Source organism: Anser anser (genome assembly GCF_964211835.1).
Source record: "Anser anser genome assembly, chromosome: 1".
Classification (NCBI taxonomy): domain Eukaryota; kingdom Metazoa; phylum Chordata; class Aves; order Anseriformes; family Anatidae; genus Anser; species Anser anser.
In genome coordinates this window covers 35,760,497-35,781,531 of record NC_139720.1, presented here as the reverse complement: position 1 = coordinate 35,781,531, position 21,035 = coordinate 35,760,497, and the positions used below count along the sequence as shown (strand labels likewise).

Below are 21,035 nucleotides of genomic sequence, written 5' to 3'. Positions count from 1 at the left end.
AGTTTTCCTGGGGACTGCATGAACCCAGAACAAAATAAGGTACCTACCTCAGATTTCATATTAGTTTATGTATTTAAATACAGTTTTCAATGCAGAAAAGTGCCAGTAAGACGAATATTTTTTAGTCAAGCTCAGCCCTCCCAGTGTCCCCCCCAGTCACGAGCAGTTCACTCTAATCTTAGGGGAGATGCATGTGCAGAACTTGAAGTCGCCTAAGAAAAAAGTGGAGCTCTTCACACTTGCTTCTATGTGAAGATTTATTTTAAGTAGACTCAAAGGTGTAGCATGCTTATAATCTATGCAAAACTAAACCCTAGCTTTTCAGAATGCTTCCTTGCATGGATGGCAGTGTGCTCCAGAGTTGCCCTTATCACCATATAGTTGGTCTTCCTCCCTTCGTTCCCCTCTGGCATGTGGTGCTGCCTTAAATGCACCCTCCTGCCTGCAGTGAGCATCTGCAGGCTGGTTGGACAGGTGAGCCCCCAGGGCTTGTCCACATCCTGCTGGCAATGCTGATGTGACACTGATGGCTTCCCCTCTGCATGGTGGCCAGGTCTGATCTTGAGAAAGGCCACTGGGATGCTTAGAGAGACCATGTGGACATAATGATTTCAAGTACCACACACAAAACAAGATTTAAAGGACTGGTCTGCCCACAGTTATATATCACTCCAGTTCTTAATCCATTGGAGGACCTGGCACAGGAAACTCAGTACCAAGCTGTGAATAATTACTAGGCTAAGATGACCTGCAGACAGCAAAGTCCTAAACAGAAATGCTGCATCACACGGTGTTGCATACCAGCCTGTAACAAAGATATATTTCATGTAAAAAGTCATTATGAGTATTTTAGAACATGAAGGCCACTGGGATTATCAAATATCATCATATTTGTTTCCTACATAATTTTCATCTTGTGTTTTCTTCCTGTTATTTTTCCCCATCTATTGGATAGTGCTTATTCTTTTTCCCTGGATTTTATTTTGCTTCACATTTCAATTAATTTCATGATAGTGTTTGTAAACATTTGAGAGCAAAAATGAAATTTGCCCTTCTTCTGTTTTACCGAGGTCTGTGTTAACTGTTCTGTGTTTTCTCTAACAGTTTCCAGGTATGAATCTTGGAAACTGCTGAAGCAGTTTCATTTTCAGTGGAGGAATCCAATATTTTAGATCATTTTCCACTGTTGAACAGAGATGAATCTTAGTTCAGAAGTAATGCCTGAACAAAGTCAATGGCCATTTCTGACTATGTATTTGTTCTTTAAATGAGTGATTTTTGGATTGACTTTTATTTTATCTTTTAACTATGTGCCTCTGACAGGCAACTGTAATAGGTGAATTTTAACCAAAATAGCAATGAATGTAGTGAAAGATTGCACTTCTGATTAATATAATGATACAATTCAGTTCTACAAAAAGACTCTCAGGAATACAATTATTTTAAGTGTATTGTAAAAAAAAACCAAAACACCAAAAACAAAAAACAAAACAAGAACAATGAAAAACCCCAAAAGAAAAAACCTTCCCCAAAACAGATCTCTTTTCTTTCTCTTTCTCTTTCTCTTCTCTTTCTCTTTCTCTTTCTCTTTCTCTTTCTCTTTCTTTCTCTTTCTCTTTCTCTTTCTCTTTCTCTTTCTCTTTCTCTTTCTCTTTTCTCTTTCTCTTTCTCTTTCTCTTTCTCTTTCTCTTTCTCTTTCTCTTTCTCTTTCTCTTTCTCTTTCTCTTTCTCTTTCTCTTTCCTCTTTCTCTTTCTCTTTCTCTTTCTCTTTCTCTTTCTCTCTCTTTCTCTTCTCTCTTTCTCTTTCTCTCTCTTTCTCTCTCTTTCTCTTTCTCTTTCTCTTTTCCTCTTTTCTCTTTCTCTTTCTCTTTCTCTTTCTCTTTCTCTTTCTCTTTCCTTCTCTCTTCTCTTTCTCTTTCTCTTTCTCTTTCTCTCTTCTCTTTCTCTTTCTCTTTCTCTTCTCTTTCTCTTTCTCTCTTTCTCTTTCTCTTTCTCTTTCTCTTTCTCTTTCTCTTTCTCTTTCTCTTTCTTTCTCTTTCTCTTTCTCTTTCTCTTTCTCTTTCTTTCTCTTTCTCTTTCTCTTTCTCTTTCTCTTTCTCTTTCTCTTTCTCTTTCTCTTTCTCTTTCTCTTTCTCTCTCTTTCTCTTTCTCTCTTTCTCTTTCTCTTTCTCTTTCTCTTTCTCTTTCTCTTTCTCTTTCTCTTTCTCTTTCTCTTTCTTCTCTTTCTCTTTCTCTTTCTCTTTCTCTCTCTTTCTCTCTCTCTTCTCTTTCTCTTATTTCTCTTTCTTTCTCTTTCTCTTTCTCTTTCTCTTTCTCTTTCTCTTTCCTCTTTCTCTTTCTCTTTCTCTCTTTCTCTTTCTCTTTCTCTTTTCTTTCTCTTTCTCTTTCTCTTTCTTTCTCTTTCTCTTTCTCTCTATTTCTCTTTCTCTCTCTCTTTCTCTCTCTCTATCTCTCTCTCTATCTCTTTCTTTCTCTCTTTCTCTTTCTCTCTTTCTCTCTCTCTTTCTCTCTTCCTTCCTTCCTTCCTTCCTTCTGAAACCTATAAAAATGTGACCTAAGAACATTCCGTGAAAGCTTTCTTAATCTGCAGGACAGTTCAGTACATTTATGTTAAATGATATTAAAACAGACAATAGTACAACTCATATATAACCATTATTTTTAACAGACATATCACAGGTATGTGCAGTCTTGGTAATTATAAATTAGATCTCCAGTGACCAGCAGGGAGCTTAACAAAGGCAATAAGGTAAAACCCAGTAATTTCAGAGTAACTTGCTGACTATCCTTAGTAATTAAGGCTGGAGAACACTGCATGTTGTGACTGAGGGAAAGGGAAGCATATTTTCCACATTTTCCATGATTTGCTGGAGAAGAACAGCAATAATTAAAAAAGATACTTTTTTTTTTTTTTTTTGGGAAAGCAAAAGCTCACTCGTAGCCAGTCTGTTCTACAGATGTGTTCTGTGATAGTTGTTTCATCACCATCAGTGTTTTCAAAATATCTCAGTTAGCAAGAGCCTTAGAAGTTGTTATGACCCACATTGCATGGAGTCCTTGGGGATGCTCACTCTCAGATTTCTGTTTTACTGTTCTCTGATGCTAGTGCTAAGCTGTGCATATCCAAAATTTAAATTGAGCTTAAAAGTATTAGTAGTAATAAAAATAATCCTTCTAAATAATCAGACTGACTGATTGAAGGACCTCAGATATTGCCTGTGACTTCTAGTTTGATTCCAGACTTGCCTTTGGTATTTTGTAACTCTTTTTGCTCAACCTGCCCAAAAGTAAGATCTATTTTCCCTTAGTGCGTGCGCACTGAAAGTGTACCATGTATTCCCTCTGCAAGTTTAGCTACTGTGTTATTATACTGATAATATCAACAGCTTTGATTTATATTCCTTTAGCAATACTACCTTACTTCTTGTTTGCTTTCTTTACTACAACTGGATACTTGGCTAAGGGCTTTAAAGGATTTTTCTGTAATAACTTCCAATCTTTTTTTATGCCTCAGAATCTTTCTTTTAGCTGATAGTCTGTCAGGTTTGTTCTTTGTTCCAGGGCTTGTCAGTCTGCATTCATCTACATTTGCTTTTGGCAAGACCAAGGTCTTAAATGATAGAAATCTTTTCCTCTTCAATTCTGTTTTCTGTATGATATGCTGTGGCTCCTCATCTAATAACACTTACAGGCTTTGAAATCTTCCCTTTTAAAAGTGTTGTCCAGGTCTTTAAACACAAGAAAAAGACAAAAAAAAAAAAGAAAAAGGACAAAAAAAAGAGAAAATAAGGCATGCAGGGACACATCTTTGGCTTCTGTAGCATCTTTTAATTCTACTCTTGTTAAGCCTAGATAAGAAGACCTTCCAGACCAAAACGTGCATTTTTTTTTCACTAGATGGTCCACCATTTCTTTTTTATGCTATTCTTCCTTCACTATAAGGATCATGTCTTTTGCTGTAAAAAGCACATCTCAGTGTAGCATACTTTTTTATTTTTTATTTTTGGTCCTAATTCAACATAACATATAGGTCCCTTCCTAACTGACTAGAATGCTCAAATGTATTTAACATTTCTTGAATTCTGTGGAGTGAATGGACTTGGTAAAAAAGCTGAACACGTGCCTGAAGGTCCTTCTGGTGCCTTATTTGAAGCCTGTTGTGAGGACCCTGCAGAGCCATGTTGCAGACATGGTGGGGACAGGTTTGGGTATCTAAGCCCACCCTGTCCATGTGGGAACAACACGCTGCTGGGACATGTGGTGTAACAGAGACTGGCCTTGCTCAGCCCAGGTTGTAGACAGTGTCTTTTCCACGTTGGTTGTATATATGCTAATAAATAAGATGGGCTAGAGTCTGTGCTTTGGGCCAGGAGGCAAGTGATGTGATTAAACTCATCCTTTCCCATTAAACAGGGTTTGTCATCCTTCTTATTGGGAACACAATTGGCCTGGGCATTGCCTGGAAGACTGCTGGTTGGCACAGGCCAAGGCCCTGCCACAGTCTTGGCCTGTGCCAATGCTGAAGCAGCGACAGTGGTTGTGGGACATCCCTTGAGCCACTCTTTGGTCCTGTTTAGGTTCCTGGAACAGAGATGCTGTGGCTGCTCCAGGCGTTGGTGTCGTTGGACTGCTCTGGTCCTCAGGGGCACAATGGCTTACATAGGGGAAGAGACCTTCAGCTCTGTCAGCCTGGCACCTAGCCTGGTCTGAGAAAATCTCTTTAGCCAAACAGTGGAGTTTTGGGGGTAGTGTAACAGGGTGGGAGGCAGAAGCCAATAGGATAGAGAGCTAAAACCCTCTGATTTTCCAAGAAAAATTGGTGCCTGCTTTTTTTTTTTTTTTTTTTGTATGTGTGTGTGGTTGCAGCTTTTATTACCAGAGCCAAGTTAAATAGATGTGCAAAAAATAGGTTTATTTCTCACAGCTTAGACATGTTATCTTTCTTATCATAAGGTGTTAAAAAAGTTTGCTGAATGAAATATCTTACACTGAGGATGAGACAATGCTTATCCTTTGTTTCTAGGAAGGTATTTTAAACACCTGAGAACAAGAATGGATATAAACTGTGAGAGGTCTCTTGCTCAAAGATATTTCTACTTGAATCTTTTACAGCCCTTCTGAATTCTGCCCTTTGGCCTCCTTCCAGTTCAGTGGATGTCACAGTCCTACACCAGGGAAAGCTTCACACTGCTCCATGAAACTTGTCAAATAATTCTCCAGATAGAATATAACTGACATTCTTTTTCACTGCCTCTTTTTCACCCTGTCAGAACAGTCAGAGCGGTGATCAAACCATCAAGCCAGTGGCATGGAAACACACCATGCTGGTATTTTTGGCATGGCCCAGAACATCCTTTCCTAGTAAGGCACGTGGAAGGGACATCTGGATAGAGACTTCTTCCCATCCTTTCCTGAGAGATGACCAGTGCATTGCAGGTGATGCCTTTAACTAGGGTCTCACATGTCCACCGTGACCATTATGTGGAAGGCCTGTCGCAGCTTGGGCACCTTCCCCGTGTTTATCTTGCTCCACCATGCACCTCATAGGTCACTTTGGATCATCTGTCAGATCACCTCTGAGAGAGAGGGAGCTGCGTTCATCGTTCCTCAATGGGAGGGATGAGCAGAGTGTGGAGATTGCCTGAGATTGCATTATTTTTTTTTTGTCTTACCAGATTGTGGTGGGCATTGGATAGACGTTGTGCATCCTGGTTATTCCTTTGCTGCCCATTTTAATCTCATCTGTCACTCTCTGGTGACAGATGAACCTCAAGCATTCCAGGCCATATTTGTGTAGCTGGTTCGTTCTTGGGTTGATCACCTTTTATAGCACTTTAGCCCTTATCACAGAAAATGTTCCTCATTCCAACAAATAAATGGAGGGCAAACAGTAGGGTGGCTTTGGGTAGCTTAGACTGAAATCTGAAACTTTTAGGCAGAAGGTGAGTACTGAGTTACTTGCTTGATTATCCCCTTAGCAAGAAGAGAAGTCCAGAGCAGCATGTTGTGCCTGTAGTTGAATCAGCATGAGAGCTTCTTGTTTCTGAGAGTGCCTTGCAGCACTGCGCTGCTGCCACTTGAAACCCTTCTTGTGATGGTGTGGAGTGTGTCCCTTCTCCGTAAACCTACCCCTTTTCCCACCAGCCTTCATTTTGGGAAATCAAAATTGGATAGCTGTGCTATTTCACTTCCTTGCTGTCCCTCTGTCTCCATTGCTTTCCTTGGTTTATTTAAGGGTCCTTTACCACAGCAAGGAAGCAATTGCCCAGACTTCCTTGAAGTGCCAGTGATCTCTGGGTCTCCAAAAGGTTAGCTGGGGAAGTCCCAGAAGATATTAAACAGTTTATGTAGCACTAAACTATGGAAGTCTGCAGGAAGGGAAGAGCTGGAAGATGAGATTACGTGAGTTCTTGCAGTCTGTGCTGTCAGTAAATTTTTATAGAGTTGAGATTTATTCTAGTGTCAACCTCGTGTAGCTGTATATAGTGGGGGCAGGATGCAATAGCCTGTCTAAATAAAAGCTGGCAGTGTGTAAAGCCACTCCTGATTTTTATTTTTATTTTCTTTTTAGTCCTCAATGAGTGTCTCTTCATAGTACTTTTTCATTTTTAGCCCCTTTCATGCTGTTCTTCATCTGAGTGATCCTGTACATGTTAATTTTTACTAGAGGAAGATAGTGGGAGACAAATATTTAGTCAAAACTCCTTTTGTTTGGCAATGTGCAGAAGTGATGTGTCAGTTAAGAGAGAAAAACATAGCAACTACCAGTCTCTTGCCTTTTTTTTTTTTTTTTTCTTATCCTTTTAGATGTGCTCTTTGCTACCTGATCGATTGATGTTTGTTCCTGAAGCCAGCTAGAGGAAAGCCCACCCTGCCATCAGGGTGCTTAGTGGGCTGCGGAGGCATACCCCTGGCAGCCTGGCCTGAAGGCAGCATCAGGGACTGCTGGGGTAGGAGAGAGAGAAAAATGTCTGATGTGGCATCCCACGGCCATCACGCAGCGATGTGCAATTCCTTCTCACCAATCACACAAAGCTCTGCAGCTGTAGCACCAGGGAGTTCCTGTGAGCTGGCAATTGCAGAAATGATTTCTTACAGAGTGCAGCCCTTCTGCCAGCGTACAGACACAGTCTTAGCACAAGGAAGATGCTTTAGAAGTAAGGCAAGCAGTGCTGCAACAGAGAGCTTTCCTTGTGAAAGCCTATGTATTACCTGAAATAATACAGAGAAAATGTACGAAAAAGACAGAGGAGTTCAAATGGAGAATCTTCAAACAAGGAGTGGTGTTTATACATAAGCTGAATATGCAGTGTGAAACGCAGCCAGAGATTTTGATACATTTTGCAATATACTAAGTAGAAATCTGAAATTTTGAAATATTTTTGGTCTAAGGTAGAACTACATAGTTTAGACAAACTTGAGTGTTTCTCAGTACGCTTGGAAATTATGGCAATTCTTGATGTTTATTTCAGATTCTCTGCAGACAAATGCTGTAGCAGGAGCTAATATGTAGTCAAATTAAAGAGGAATTTAGTGAGAAAAGTAAAATATATTGAAAATGGAAGGGCCTGGTATTTTATTAAGAAACTCTAAATATATGATATAATCAGAGGAATGTATGACTTGTTTAGAAAAGAAAAATCTATATTTTAAAAAAATACAAAGGAGAAAATAACTTCAAATTAAAATCAGCATCGTGCAAGACAGAGTTACGGATAGAAAATTGAGAAGAAACATCCTGATCTGCTGAAGTCTAGAAGGAAAAGCATTAGCAACATTGGCATTACAATGATCTTTTAAATTAGCTGTAAGCTCACGTAAATTGAATTATCAGACTTGATGTAGGGAAGAAAAAATAGCAAGTTCTGATTAACTTGTGCTGATGCTTTCTCTCAGCCCCAACTCCAGAAAATATCTAGCAGTAGTGTTAGAAGACGTCCTCACAAATTTAACTAATTTAACTCCAAGTCCGCGATGCTTTATTCATTTACATGATCAGAGGATCAACTCTCACACTATGTGTGTGTGCTGTGTTTCTTGTCCACATATGAAAAAACCATTCTTTTTATATGACATTGAATTTTCTCACAGTTTTCTAATGATCGCAGCTTTTGTTCCCAGCAAAAAGAGTCTGCCTTGCAAAGAGTTGGATAGAATAACTTTGTTTAATAAGATTTATTTTAAGGAATATAAACACATCTGCCTTTACTCACTCAAAAATAGACTTTAAAAACAAACAAACAAACAAACAAACAAACAAACAAACAAAAAAACAGAAAAAAGAAGCTTTTACAATCTCCTTTTTCTTGCTTTCTCACCGGATCAGAGCTCAGAGCCAGCCAAAGACTCCCACTGACTGAAGCAGCTGTAGAGGCTAAATGAAGTTTTAAGGTGAACACTTTAAAATGAAGCTGGCTAGGAGGTCCATAAAGCAATTTGAACTCTCAGTGTGTGCATGTGTAATACATAGGTAACAGTATTTTACCCATTATCACCTCAGAAAAAACACTGGGAGCTGGTGAAGTTTGTTCAGACATTCTCATGAAGAGATAGGGTATATATATGTCTGGACTTTCTTGTATGTTTTCTTTCGAAGTTTTATCTGGTCACATTTTGAATACTTTAAAAATGTGTCTGGGATTTAGGGACACCAAGTAACTCTAGCCAAATATTCCTGATCCAGCTGCTGCACATAAGCATTACATAGCTGTCTCCTTTGGGACTCTGGACATAGAAACAGTTATATCTGGAGCTTCTGAACATCTAGGCTGTTTTGTACAGGCACCCACTTTAAGTTTGACACTTCTGGAAGGTCTTCTGTGCTTGTACTATCTAGTCAGTTTATGCATGTTCAATAGTTTTGATTGCTCTAATTCTGTATACAGAAGTTGATTTTGTTCCCACTGTAGTCCTCAAACGTTGCTGTAAACATCAAGGGTCAAATTCAAGTCCTATACCTTTTCTGGATGGAAGAGTTTTTTTAGGTTAGTCTTTAATTTAGTCTGGTTCTGATAATTGGGCACTCAAGTTCTCAAGTTAAAAAATAGTTTTCAAAGAAATTGTGTTCAACGTAGCAAGTGCATTTATTTCTATAACTGGATCATTCATTCTGGTCAGCATCTTGCGGATAATGGAAGCTCTTTTCTTACATAGAAATGATGTGTTTGCTGGTATTGTCTCACATGATGTAGGTGCTGTCAGGAATAAAAAGTATTATCTTTTCCCTGATCAGCCTGTCCCAAGTGGCCTGCATTTCTCCTGACCTGGAAATGAAATACTGAAATAAAAGTATAATTCAGTAATGAGTTAATGTGCTGTAGACTCATTACTATTTTTGCAGAAATTATTCTCACTTCATTAGCTTGCTCTCCCCTTCCACCCATTTTTATAAGAATTATTATGGAGCCAGAACTTGATTAGTGCTGCCTTTGTCAATTCAAGTTATTAATGACTAGTTAATTCTCTCAAGGAATCTATTTTCACTGTAGCAGTATTCATTTTAAATCACTGAGCCTCATGTTTAAACATTTTTAGCACTTACTTTTCAATTATGTAGCCACAGTAGAGTGAAAAAAAAAAACAGCAAAAAAACCCACAACCTTAATACTTCCTTAAAGGTGACTTGAGAAACATGAATGATTTATATCTTATTTTTACAGCTCTAAAAATAGTGCCCAATGTTACGCACTGTATGGGATGCAGCTCACGAGAAAACAAAGAATAAGTGATATTCTAGTAAAAAATGTGAATACCTATTCTGTAGAGGGTCAGAAACCAAGCAACTTCTTATTTAAAAAGAAGCTCTCTACTCCTCAACTAGTAGTGGAAATGCAAAAATGTTAAGGTGTTTTTTTGGTTAATAATGTAAATATTGTCAACATTTTCTTAGCTCTTGGTAGTGCTAGAAGACATCTTTTCCTCCTCAAATTTGCAGGTAAGAGCATCGGTTGTATGTTTAGAATGACCTGGTACATAAAAATAACTGTATTATACTAAAAGTGACTGGAAATTTAAATATGAATCCGTGAGCAGATAATGTAGGACAAAGTAAAGTAGGGCAACTGCAGGGTGAGTTGTCTTTTTCTTGCATCTTTGTGGAACTACAGTCAAGAATAAATAAGTTATGTATACTTTTTGGAAGTTTCAGACTGACCTATTTGCACTTTGTATACTGCGCATGAACGTGGAGAAGAGAGAAAAATAGAGCTCCCTGCAGAATGTGTGTGAGAATATGTGGCAGATCTCCAGGGAGTGTTTGTATGGCTGTAGGAAAAAAATGCATAGTCTGGGGAGGGACTAGGACAGATGTCTGAGGAGAATATTTTCTTACTAAGCCTTTGCATTACAGTGCAGAAGGACCAAAAGTGACTCATGAGGATACTTCGTGACAAAGTCTACAGATGAGAGCAGTTGGAAATCTCTTTCCTCACAGCACAAGGGTAACCGGTCCTATGAGAGAAGTTATAGAATTTGTATTTGAAATATAGCAATGCCTGGGATAGTCTGTTTAGGACTCACTACCTCTTGGGCAGCCTGATTGAGCAAACATTGTGGAGATAGTGCTCTCTGTGTTTCAGAAGCTCCATCCTGTGGCCTTTCTCTGGTTACGTTAAAATTTCATCTGTCACTGCTGGAGTCACTGCTTAAGATCCCATGGTTGTCAAACTCTCTCAACTGGCTCTGTGTCCTTTTCTGTGTCATTCAGAGAAATGAAATAAGTGATTAAGTGCATATTTTTAGTTACTGACTGCAGGATCAGATAATGGAAGGTTGCATGGTGTTTTAGGAGATCATCTGCTTTCAGGCGTTGTTAAAAATACCTATTTCCCCAATTTTTTTTCAGTCTTCTCATATTCCTTAGACAAATTACATACTCACAATGCCACCCCCTAATATTTCATGAATTGGTAGTAAACGTTAAGGGTGTTCTACCGGGAAGATTTGCTTGTCTGATGAGGAGGGACATTGTAAATGTACTGCAGCCATGGAGAATATCATGACTGAATAGGCTGGTATACTACTACTACTATTTTCTTTCTGTCCATTGCTTGCTGATTGTTAATGTCACAGTTTTGGATATACCAGCCAAATTAACAGAATTCCCTTGCAACTGTTGAACTTCAACTACGTAAATGGTACATCTGAACTCTTTTGCATGATTTTTTTTTTTTTTGCTATTCACATACAGTGTATCTAGTATGAAATTTCATTCATTTTGTCAATTTAAGCTGTTTTCCACTCAAAAATTTTTAACCTGCTAGATTCCCTATACAAGTAGGACTTTTGGTGGTATATTTGATATAGGATAGTGGTGATATCCAATATAATTTTAAATTTCTGGGGTTTTATCTACCTCCATAGAATGCATCAAGGCAAACAGATTATGTTGTCAATTTTTGACAACACGATGTTAAAGCCACTGGAACTGACTGTTTCTGAAGGATAGCTCCATTACTTACCTGGACTTTTGAGATTAGCTTTACTCAATGGCAAATTCTTTTTCTTTTTCTGTCTTAATTCATTTCTGATTTGTGTTCAAATAGGCTATGTGCTATCTGAACCAATTCAGATTTTTTGAAATATTCCCAATATGCTTTTTATCAATAGCTATGCTCTACAAAGTTATCACTGTTTTCTAACTCCCTCATCACTTTTTTTCTAGCTATTAGTTGGGATAAATTTGTTCCATGTTCAGGATTTGTCTTAATTTTGTCTCCTTTTTAATATTTTTTTTTTTTGCTAATCATGTTTTTAAAATAATTTATTCTTCCCCTTATTCAAGGATTAACTAATTTGGTTTTCATTCTCTCTTCTCATTTCTCTCATGGATATTTTACAACTGTGCATATTGCTGCCTATATAAATCACCATTTCCCATTTTCAGCAACATTTCTTTTTATCCTCAAACCTCCAATAAATCTCTCTGAAGCTGAACTGATCTTCTTGTTGAGCACTTATGGAATAAAATCCTGTCCCTATTGAATTCAGTGGGAGTTTTGTCATTCGTGTCAATGACTTCAATGCTCCACTCACAGTTAACATGCATTAGGTTTTAATTATAATGCCTTTTAGGCACCTCCAGCTTTCTTTGTGCTTCATAGCTTTTAATTACTTCCTAGTGAGCACACTATTTACTCCTCTTAATTCCACTCAGCTTGTGTTTTCAAATGCTTACCTTTTCTCATTGCTTGTCAATACACCGGAGAAGGATGATACCTTAGGTAAACATAAAGATAGCCAAAGGGGAGTTATGGCAAACATTTAAGCATTGCTTTTGCACATCACTATGTGAAGACAATATACCTAGTAATTTTGGTGGGCTTTATGGGAAACTGGGACTTCTGCATACCTCCCAGTAGTGGAGTGTAGCCTTACAGAACATGATTATCACATCTCAAACATAAAGTGATAACCTGATTAAGGATAAAGAAATAGAAAAAAAAATATATATATATGTCTGTGACACACCTCATGGTCCTAAGATAAGGAACTTCTAAGCTTTTGTTGCTATCTCTTCTAAGATATGGTAACAAAAATGATAAATAACAATTGCCTATCAAAATAAGACAAAGTGAACTTTTAATCACTTGCTGTTTATCACTGTTTTAATAACAATATATTTACCAAAGTACTATGGCTTTCTAGTATTAGCTCATTTCTTTTTAGCCTTTCACATAGCGTTTAGACACTTTTGCTACCTACATTTCTATAGAAATGTTCCAAGTTGAAAGAACTGATGAATTTATAGGCTCTCTAAATAAAATAAAATAAACCTGAATCACTGTATTTTTTTTCTGAGTTTTCTCATGGCTGGTCTACAGTTCTGAAGTACATGAATGAAACTAGTAAGAGAAAGAAGATGCTTTTCTACCTTTATCTGTACTTCTCATGATCATATGGCTTATTTCTTACATGGGACAGTATTTGTCATTTCTTGCATGTCTATATTACACCTGAAAGAAAAAGATCTGGCCTTATTGGTTCCTTCATGTTCTGACTTCCAACATTCCTTCTAGTTTACTGCATGAGACAATACTGCCTTAGGTCTTGAAAAGGACAGATGTAGTAATGTTAAATTTATTTGAGCAAGATGTCCTTCTAAGAAACAGAGCTGCTGGGAGTAGCAGATTAGTATCTTTTTGCTATGACTTGTAAAAAGGCAGAGGAATAATGTCAGGAATAATGATAAGTGAAAGTACTTCCAGTACTTCCAGTGGAAGGGAATATGTTGCCTGTAAATGTCTAAGCAGAAGAAATGACATTGGCTCATGGTAGGTCAGGTAAGTCCAATAATAAGTATAGTAATACAGTGACGTTATATTCTTTTTAAGGAACATAGTAGTTCTAAAAGGCTTTGTCAGGATCTGTCCCAGAGAACTGAAAGGTTATCTAGAATTGCCATATATTTCTCAGACTTCAGAACAGCGTTAAGTAATTCTTGAAGAAAATTTTCTTGTGCGATGACAAAAGCAACTATTCCCATGGAGAATTATTATTATTATTATTATTATTATTATTATTATTATTATTATTATCTCTAAAGTATTGCTGGTATCTGGAGCTCCATTGCCTGCAGCCATTCCATGGTCCTGGGGTGTCCTGTCCCTGTCCTGGACTCACTTTAGAAGTAGAGAGGAAAGTATTCTTACAACTCAGTCTAAGTACAGTTTTGACAACAATCAGGTGAAGATAGCTATCTTAAGAGTGAGCAGGCCAATAGTGCATTCCCATTTGCTTCTCACCATGGTTGGTGCTCCCTAGCTAATTCATTTTTTCAACAGAACTAATATCCCCTTTGTCTTCTTGTCTTTGCAGAGTTTAGTTTTTGACAGTCCTGAGCCATACATCAATCACTTTGCCTTTTAAGTACTAAAACATCAACATCAATATTCTGAGATTTCAGCTTTCTCTTTGATGACTTTTCTTTTCTGATGGATAACATTAGTTGAGTCCTCTGAGTTGAAGCCATTGTGTGGAAACAGCTAGAATTAGATCACTACGGAATGTGTAGTTACTGTTATTTTTTGATTTTTTTTTTTGTGTGTGGTATTGGTAAAGGTGACTTAGCCTCTCTCCATCCTTCCCCATCTTCCTTCAAAACCTAGGAAAGAGATTCCTAGCTAGTTAGAGAGGCCTATTTCCTGGAACTGAACCCCTGGGAAAGAAAAATCCACTGTGATGCCTGCGTCTGATGCTTGATAAAAGGAAACAGGAAACACTAAAGTACTTCTTATGCACTTAGCTATAACTAGTGATAACTGCTTTGTGGAAGCAATTCTGAGGCTTTAAAATTCCCTTGTTTGCCTCTTCTAAGCTATTTCTGGTATCTGCTGTTGCTGTTTGTTAAGGGAAGCTGCAGATCCACTGAAAAAAAATCCTGAAAAAATGTCCTGGGGATTGAGAGGAATAGGGGGAGACTTAAAACATCTGGATGTTGTATTTGCTTTAAAGAAGTCATCTGATCCCTCTTTACTAGCTGGGGGCAGCTGGGTTCTGCATATGGGCTGTAAGAGGAAGCTTCTAGTGAGATGACTTTTTTTTTAAAAACGATTCATACACACTTTCTAGAGTTTAGAATAATTTATTCCTCTGAATGTTTCTTTCTGGGACATGAGGACCTCAGAATACTTCCCAACTAATGGACTGGCTAAAAATCATTCTTGGGAAAAAATTATTTATCTACTGCAAGGAAGGAATTTGGTACACAGAGGTGAGAGAGGGCAGGTATAGACCAACTCTGTCATTGAGCCTAAACCCATGCAATTACTGGGGATTACTGTAATTATTACAACAGATGTCTTGTTCAGAGGTTCACAGAACAGCTGTCTCACAGGATCTGATGTCTGCAGGACATCTGCTGTGCAGACAGTCACATATCATGGACCACAAAACGATTCCTACTGTTTTGTAACAAATGCCAAGTCAAGACCAAAGCAGTAAAAGAAGAAACATGGAAAACTACAGTGCTGCAGTAAAGAAAACGAGAGAGATTGAAATGATTGCCCATGTTCTGTGTCTCTGGGATGTCAAGGAATTTGCCAGCTACAACTGGTCCCAGAAGACAACCACATTGTCAATAGTACAGTGACATTAGCTGATTCTTCTGGAGAAAAAGTTCAAATTCTTTCTGATGTGTAATCTGAGAGTTGTATGAACTTGCTTTGAGGTAGTAGCATCCATGCTATTGGATCCTCTCTGTCTTGTTTTTAACTGGGGTGAAACTCCCAATGATTCAGGAAGAAAATTGAACGGTCCCTCAAAACGAGTCCAAAGTCATGCCAAAGTAGGACCCAGCTCCCTTGATTTGCAGTTTTAACTTCCCCCCATCTCTCTGTTAATATACCACCCATCTTCATTAGTGTGAGATATCTATGGTTGAAAGCTGTCAGAATTACCTAGCAGCACAATTTCATTTGAGAAATTACTAATATCAGCTCTTTTATACTGTTGTCCCAAGTCTAGATCCTCATTAATGAAATGACAAAGACTCGTTGGCAATGTCAGCACTTTAGTTTATTATTTGTTTGCATTTTTTCCTGAAAATTGAGAAGTTATAAGCACTAAATTCTGCTCATATAAATGTATTTTAAGGAAATGATACAGAAGAATATTTTGTAGGAAACAGTCTCATCTAAATCTTTTTCTTTGTCCCGTGAGCTGGACACTATATACATATACATATACTATATACATCCAGGGCCTGTTTAGCCTGGAAAAGAGAAGTCTGAGGGGAGACCTCACCAGTGTGTGTAAATATCTGAGGGGAGGGTGTCAAGAGGATGGAATTGGTCTCTTTTCAGTTGTGCCCAGCGAGAGGACAAGAGGCAATGGGCACAAACTGCAGCACAGGAGGTTCTGGCTCAATATGAGAGGGCACTTCTTTACTGTGAGGGTGACAGAGCACTGAACAGGTTGCCCAGAGAGGTTGTGGAGTCTTCTTCTCTGGAGATATTCAAAACCTGCCTGGATGCCATCCTGTTCAATGCACTCTAGGTGAGCCTGCTCGGCAAAGGGTTTGGACTAGATGAACTTCAGAGGTCCCTTCCAACCTTGGCCATTCTGTGATTCTGTGATTCTGTGATATAACTCCATATACTGCATGTCATTGAACATAATACTTGGTTTAGTGTTCTTTTACGTAAAGACAAAATATTACATTAAAGAAGTGTCCTGTTTTGTTCTTTAAGGTTCTGGATGTTTAAATACACCGAGGAAGATTTTTTTGTAAAGTATATACTGGAAAATGTGCTTTAAAATAAGCAGTGCTATGGCTGGATGCAGGCATCTTTGTTATCAGTGCTTTTGCAGGAAAGAGGGCCCCAGGTGCCACTCTGGTATCTACTCACACGAGACAGAAATCTTTTTAGTTTCCTGTCTTCATGACAGTCAGAAACCTTGATAAAACCTGGGGCTCTGAGTTCAGAGGAGGTCCATGAAGCTAGCAGGGAGCTGGAGCACTTGTTCTGTGAGGGAGAAGATGGAAGAATTGGCTGTGCTCAGCATGGAGAAGAGATGGCCTCACAGGATCCTCACAGCAGCTGCAGTCTGCCTAGTGGAGCCATTAAACAGAAGACAGACCCAGGCACTTCACAGCGGTGTGTGGTGGGAGGACAGGAACTAATTGACAAAAGTTGCAACATGAGGCATTCTAACTGGAAATGAGGAAAGACTGCTCCCATCACAACAACCAGGTAGCGGAGCAGGTTAACCAGAGAGTTTTTGCAATCTCCATCCTTGGAGGTCTCCAAGATCTGACTGGGTGAAGTCCTGGGCAATGTGGTGGGACTTTGGGCCCAGCCTTACTTTGTGCAAGAGGTTGAAACAGAGATTTTCTGAGGTCCCTTCCAGCCTGTGTTACTCTATGGTTTATGAAATTCTTTCTCCCAGATGTAAGGGTTTACCTTCAGCCCCAGGGTGGAGGTAGAGATACACGCAGTCCTTATCTGGGCCTAAGCACCTTAGTCCTTTCCAGGACTAAAACCGGTGTCAGCTGCTTATTTTAAAACACAGTCAGATATGTTGTTTGTGCCATTTTATGTTGCCTTTTATTGTTAAGGCACTTGCCTAAGTGGGAGACTTTATTTGAGGCCACTGGTTTCCTCAGGCTGAGGAGGTTCAAATTTACACCTCCTTTGTTCCAGGAGACTACCCTTACCCTACTGTCATAAGCTGGGTGTACCACACACCTTTTCTCTTGAAGCAGTGCAACTGCACAGCTGAGAATGCAAAATCTGGGGATTAGAGAGAGAAGGAGCAAGAGCAAGTGAGATTTGCAGGTGAGTTACCACTGCAAGGACTGTCAGTTTGGGTTGAGCCCTGGGTTCCAGTCTCTTTCTCTTATGCTACATTTGACTTTTAGCTGGTAGCTAATTATTCCCACATATATATGCACTTATGGAAGAAAAATCCGTCTTCCAATCTAATACCTTGATATGGGGCAATATCAGTCTTTTCCCACTCAAACTGCAATTTTTGTATAAAAATGATTATGGCTCCTTTGCTTTGGTGAAACTTTCTGTTGTTATTGCATATTTGGCTTCCTATAGACACTTCCTATATCATACCTCTAACAGGAGCAAGAATGCTTTGTTATGGAAGTCCTGTTCCTATCTTGCAACTTTCTTTCCAATCAAGTATTTAATATCCCAAATTATGTATAGTGATTGCTGGTGACCAATGGTCAGGCCACATTCTCATAAGTATTGCTGGTTTTGACCATGAAGGACACTCTCCTAGAACATCTGCAATATTCTTGGTGTCTTCAGAGAAAGTAATCTCAACTCTCAGTGAATCCACTGCAGGGCAGCCAGCTGTTTATCTTTGTTTTCACTTGTCAAACACTGCTCATGGCTTCATCCCCAAGAAATCCTTGGGTCTGTTTGTTTTGCTTGGGGAACAGAATGTCTCCACTTACTGAGAAGTACTAGATAGAAGTAGTTTCATTAGAGAGTGTTAAATTTTATAGTTCCTTCATTACATGTGTCAGATTAGTAGTAAGAAAGTGTTTTAAATGGTTGACTTTAATTAGAAGAATGGTGAAGTCTGCCAACAACAATAATCCATTTTTGGTGACCAAGTGTTTAAGTCGTTTAGAAGTTATTCCATTTATTCTTAATTATATTTTCATTTATTGAATTTTAATCTGTTTGGAAAAACACCAGTCCTAATGGTATGCTTCATGGATCATGAAATATGTGACAGAATATTTAAAATATATTTTTTTTTCATTTTCTAGTCTCTGCCTTTTGCTATTACCTTCTGTGATGCTTTTGTGTCATTTGGTACATCTGATCACAAATTGTCATACTGCTCTTAGATTTACCATTTGGTAATATTTGCATCTGTTACAAAAACTCCTTTTTACAGCCTTTGAACCACTGCCAGGCTGAGACCTTGATCAGCAGTAAAGATACAGAGATGCCGATTAATTCTTTTGTCATCTCAAGGGCTGATTACTGTAATTCACTCTTTTTGGGACTTTCAGCCCATGCTGTTAAGAAATTACAACAGACACATTATGCTGCCATGAGGATTCTCTGAAAAATGAGATTGTTTGAATGCATTACACTGATTATTAAATTTCAAAAGAATCTGAATTTAAGTAGAGAATTCATATTAATTATAAAATGTATGTGGGGGATCTTAGAGCATTACCAGTATGAGCCTATCATGTGAGTAATCATTTTGTTCTGATCTTTCCTGTAGATCATCCATTTCACTGAGCTGTCCTGATGAAGTCTATTAAGATTTGTACATCATCAAGAGAGCAAATTATCTATTGATACTCTCTAAACTGAATCTGCATTGCTTTTCAATCAACATCAAAATGCTTTTTATTTACTTGAACATCTGAATAGCAGGTTTTCCTATTCCTGTTTTTAATTTGTGAGTATAGAATTATGGGCTTGATGAATCTTCCTGAAAGATGATTAATAATAGATATTGAAATTCAACAAATGACTGTCCAGATTGGATGATAGTTTTGAGTTTTAAAAATTAATAAAAGACATAAAAAGTGCTATTTTAATATTTTTTCTCCAGCTATTTTAAATTTTGTCAGAAAAAGGAGAAATATGTATATTTTTTCTTTTGAGTAATTTTGAAGCATAAAAAAAAATTACATGGGTAAGAAAATCCTGTTTTTTAACTATCCTAAGCAGAATAATCAGAGTGGTTTTAGCAATATGGGTAATAGTGCTAACCTGTTTATGTATGCCAATCAGCACCATCTAATTAACAACCTTGTGTTAGCAAAGTCTTTTTTTCATTTAAGAGGAAGCTTGAAGCTCTAAAAAGTCAATTTAAAATGTCGTTTTCAAAAGGAAAGTGGCTTATGCTTCATATTATGCTGATTAGATGAAAGCTTTCCATTCTAATGTATTCTTGCATACTTATTTTTTGGTCACTTGAAAAAATAAAGGTCTAGAGCAATGCACAGATTATGGAAAAGCTTAAAGAATCCACTCCAGTGGATTCACTGGATCGAACATAATTCTGAGACTTTAGATTTTAGCTTGGACTCTATAGCATCTCACATCAGTCTACTGTATCTAAAGAAAACATCTACTGTATTCTCGTGGTGTGTGAAACATATTAAGTCATAAACTCAAAGAAAAAAAAAAAAAAGAGGGAGAGAGAGAATATACACACAGATAGGCTCCAAAACCTGGTTTATGCTGAATAACTAGTATCTGGCCTTTTTTTCCCCTGTCCCAGATAGTGTGAGGTGAAGAACCAACAGAAAAAGATGGCCATTTTTCAAGTCTTTTGTCTGTTGAAGAGAATGCTTTATTTGCACTGAAATGAAGAAGGAAGTGAAGTGTGGGAGCTGGGTTTGCCATGGAGAGCAGGGCTCAGAGAAAAGGTAAAGACTTAGAGCCACACTCAAAGGATGGGATGTTGCTGTATAGATCTCTTCTCCGGCTTTAGGCTCTGAGATGAGTTAAAAGATTTTCCAAATGGGTTGCTATTGGAACCATAGAATATTTTCTTTTTCTAGCTTGGTTTCCAGCCTGGTAGTCCAGGGGTTGTCTTGTTAAAATAAAAATATCCTATTCTGTAAAGTATTGTATAAGTCTTAGTAAGGCTGGTAGATGGGATATCTTATCTCTCCAGAGGTAACTAATACAAGTAAAGCCGAATACATAGGCATTTTGATCTGCTTAGATGCATTTAAGCACCTTGTGTGCTGCAGGGAGCTCAGGGCCTTGCTGAGCACCATGGCGGTGTGGGGCTTGGTCAACTGAGTCAGGCTGCTAGTGCAGCAGGCAGCAGAACAAGACAAACAAACTTATTTTAGAATAGATAATCTTCCACTTACAAGAAAAATATTTTCTTCTCTTGAATTTGGCATTTAAAACTTACTGAAGACAATAAAAAGACTCATTGGGGGACCCTTTGACTGGGTGGTTGATGTTTCACTGCTTGTCTACTTTGTTATTTTTGGGCTGTAAGTTCTTTAAGGCAGAGAACATATTAATTTACTTTTAGTTGAGTGTTCTGTGCTTTTTATGGAGATTAAATATGATATTTGAAAGGATTATTCTGTTCACTAGTGAAATCTGTTTTTCAGCAAAGTTAATGTTGAGGTTGGCCTATGTAAGAGCTGTGGAATTTGATTTGAGGACATAATGTTTTGGTGAATGTCTAGGTTTATTATCATAGATTTATAATATAAATTAGTGATTTCATATCTGCCTTGGTCATTACCTAGTTTAGGATGTTAATATCCTTTCATGTTTTATTTTACTGTTATCTAATTTGACAGCATTCCTGAAACTATCAACTAAACTATTCAACTAAGTTGAAGCAAACAAGTTTCCGTGTCCCAAATTCTTGAAAAAACTGTTTCTCACAAAATAGCTGACATCACTCTGCTTAAAATACTTTTTAATGTTCATTATTTATTTTATAAATGTAATAAGTAAAGGTTAACTTTTTAGCTTATGTACTGTGGTAATGCTATGTGAAAAAATTCCTCCCTCTCCCCCCCTGAAAGTTTAGATACTAAGACTGTGACCTATTCAAAGTCATAA

The 21,035-nt window shown here is 37.9% G+C and overlaps 1 protein-coding gene across 8 annotated transcripts in view; it reads left to right on the top strand.

The window, feature by feature from the left end:
* TAFA2 (TAFA chemokine like family member 2) overlaps positions 1-21,035 on the top strand; it is a 197,753-nt gene that overhangs the window by 37,620 nt on the left and 139,098 nt on the right. The window lies entirely within an intron of this gene.